Source organism: Dama dama, chromosome 12, assembly GCF_033118175.1.
Source record: "Dama dama isolate Ldn47 chromosome 12, ASM3311817v1, whole genome shotgun sequence".
Classification (NCBI taxonomy): domain Eukaryota; kingdom Metazoa; phylum Chordata; class Mammalia; order Artiodactyla; family Cervidae; genus Dama; species Dama dama.
This window is the reverse complement of record NC_083692.1, coordinates 39,274,356-39,277,840: the sequence shown is the minus strand read 5'-3', so window position 1 is coordinate 39,277,840 and position 3,485 is coordinate 39,274,356. Positions and strand designations below refer to the sequence as shown.

Genomic DNA, 3,485 nt, shown 5'->3' with positions numbered 1-3,485 from the left:
TGCGATGCCTTACTCCAGGGGATCTTCCTAACCCAGTGATTGAACCCAGGTCTCCTGCATTGCAGGTGGATTCTTTACCATCTGAACCATGAGGAAAGCTTGAGATTACTGGAGTGGAAAACCTAACCCTTCTCCAGAGGATCGTCCTGACCCAGGAATTGAACTGGTATTGCCTGCATTGCAGGTGGATTCTTTACCAGCTGAGCTACCAGGGAAGCCCATTCCCTGACTGCACTATCTAAAATTGTACCCACCCTCTCCTCTCTTACTCACTTCTGCTTTCTTTGATAGCCTAAACTGACCTGTACTCAATACATATTTGTTGACAGTCTGTCCCTGCCCTACTAGAATACATGCTACATGAGGATGTTGTCTGCTTTTCTCACCATCTTAACCCTGATACCTAGAAGAGTGTTTCACATAGAACAGCCCCTCAACACATATTTGTTGAATTAACACACACATGAATGAATGGGAATTTATCTTTTTAAAGAATCTGTCCTCCTACATGATTATTATACATACTAAATAAATTAGATTTTTATCCTGAAGGTAATGAGGAGTGATTGAAGAATTCTAAGCAGAGTTATATCATCCAAGGTGTACTTTAGAAAAATTATCTATCATCCAGGAGGAGGATGGATAGAAGGTTTTGAAGTAATTCAGGCAAGAAATTATGAAAATAGAACAAAAAATGTGAAAGTGATGAAAAAGAGGATGATTCACTTTAAAGAAATATTCAATTGATGAAGCCCCCTGGGTCACCCTTAAATCAAAAAGGTGCACTGGCGTAAGGGGAAGAAACAGCATGGCCAGTTTGCCCACAATTCTCCTAGTTTCAAAACTGAAACTTCTGCATCCTGAGAAAATCTCAGACCTGGGTAAAACAGACTGATTGATCACTCTAAAAAGTCAGAGATACTTCGGGAACACAATCTTTTCCTCCATTTATGTTTAAATAGTAGCAATGATTCCCACATGAGTTATTGTCTTCTCTTAAGAATCACTTCAAATCCCATGTTCCCCTACATATTCATATTTACTTTCCTTTCTACCCCAAATGCCAAACTCCTCACAGTCTTATATTATCTACCTCTTATGAAGGACCACATCGTTTGTCAATTTCTTCCAGAACAAGTGACCTAATCTGCTTCATGTAATATATTCATTGACCATATTGCAATTTACCTTTTAGACTCAAAGCTTATATAACATAATTACCAAGCTTTATTCATCCTATTATCCTTGCCAAACATGTAGTAGAGCTATAAATTCATGTCTTTTGAAGGAGCTGATACAGGTGTGTGTATATGCTACAAATTTAGATAAATAGAAAGTGAAGTCTGACAGTGTTGATCTTTGCTTGGGAAAAGGAAGTGGTGTGATCACATACTAGGAACCTAGAAGTATTAATCAAAGACAAGCTGGCCACCATCTTTGAAAAGGGAGCAGAGAATATAGTAGTTATCATTGCTCAAGAATAATTCTCAGCACAGCCAGGACCCGCACATCTGATGACATGGAGACTGCTTTGTGTGCCATCTTGGGCCTATTGACTCTAAGATTCCAAAAGAGGAGGAGGATGAATATTGTGAACTGGGTTTCAAAGTCTTTAGACAAGCAGTAATACATATTTTAACCCTATGTATACACGGAGCAAGATATACCACATGTAAATTTAGAGTTTTGAGCATTGCTATGTTGACCAGCAATTTGAGCCAGAATTTATTAAATTGGTGCAAAAGTAATTACAGTTTTGCATTGTTAAACTTTGCCATTTGATATTAGAATATATTCATAAATGAATGTGGTTATGTTATACATCATTTCAATGCACATTTATCATTTTATGCTTTTTTGCTTATCATTTATTACTTGCTGTTTATTTCACATTTTAGACTAGGGAAATGATGTTAGACAAAAAGCAAATTCAAGCAACTTTCTTATTCAAGTTCAAAATGGGTCCTAAAGCAGCAGAGACAACTTGCAACCTCAACATCACATTTGACCCAGGAACTGCTAATGAATGTATAGTGCAGTGGTTTTGCAAAGGAGACAAGGGCCTTGAAGCTGAGAAGCACAGTGACTGGCCATTGGAAGTTGACAAAGCCCAATTGAAAGCCATCATCAAAGCTGACTCTCTTACAACCACACAAGAAGTTGCTGAAGAATTCAACACCAACCGTTCTACAGTCATTCGGCATTTGAAGCAAATTGGAAAGGTAAAAAAGCTCAATACGTGGGTGCCTCATGAGCTGACCAAATATCAAAAAAGATTGTTTTGAAGTGTTGTTTTCTCTTACTCTATGCAACAATAATGAACCATTTCTCTATCAGATTGTGATGGGTGATGAAAAGTGGATTTTATATGACAACCGATGATGACCAGTGGAGTGGTTGGACCAAGAAGATGCTCCAAAACACTTCCCAAAGCCAAATTTGCACCAAAAGATGGTCATGATCATTGTTTGTTGGTCTGCTGCCCTTCTGGTCTACTATAGCTTTCTGAATCCTGGCAAAACCATTACATCTGAGAAGTATGCTCAGCAAATTGATGAGATGCACCCAAAACTGCAGTGCCTTCAGCCGGCATTGGTCAACAGAAAGGGCCCAATTGTTCTCCACAATGATGCCCGGCGGCACATCACACAACCAATGCTTCAAAATTGAAATGATTGGGCTACGAAGTTTTGCCTCATCTGCCATATTCACCTGACCTCTCGCCAGCTGATTACCTTGACAACTTTTGCATGGAAAAAGCTTCAAGCATCTTGACACCTTTTTACAGGTAAAATGCTTCCACAACCAACAAGAGGCAGAACATACTTTCCAAGAGTCCATCAAATCCCGAAACATAGATTTTTTACACTACAGGAATATACAAACTTATTTCTCACGGACAAAAATGTGTTGATTGTAATGGTTCCTATTTTGATTAGTAAAGATGTATTTGAGCCTAGTTATAATGATTTAAAATTAACAGCCCAAAACTGCAATTACTTTTATACTAATTTCAGATAAAAATAAAACCCCTGGAGAATTACTTTATACATGATGCTGCTTTCTTGGCAACATAGCATAAACACCAAATACTTCCTCATGATTTCTAGCATCCTGATGCAGGGAAATATGTGCACATCTCAACCTCACATTTCTTCAGACCCTGGTTATATTTAGGACTTAGTATTATTCCCTAGTAGTTAAATACAAGTCTATATATTTGTGTCTATATATAATTCATGGAAACCAATTGAAAACTTGTGTTTGGCTTCCAAAGCAAAAGCCAAAGTGATAAGAGCCACTTCATATGGTTTGAACAGTCATATAACAACAGTCATTGTTAAAACACCTCACACAGAGTAGGAATCATACTGGAACTTTAGATCCAACCCCTTGAAACTCACAGGCATAGGCTATAAAGAGTATATTTATCTATTCTTCTTGACTATTTTTTGGTGTGAGGACTGCTTGTTTTCTATGTTAGT

The 3,485-nt window shown here is 37.8% G+C and overlaps 1 pseudogene; it reads left to right on the top strand.

The window, feature by feature from the left end:
* Positions 1–1,907: 1,907 nt before the first annotated feature.
* LOC133067203 (histone-lysine N-methyltransferase SETMAR-like) lies at positions 1,908–2,939 on the top strand (annotated as a pseudogene).
* The last annotated feature ends 546 nt before the right edge of the window (positions 2,940–3,485 follow it).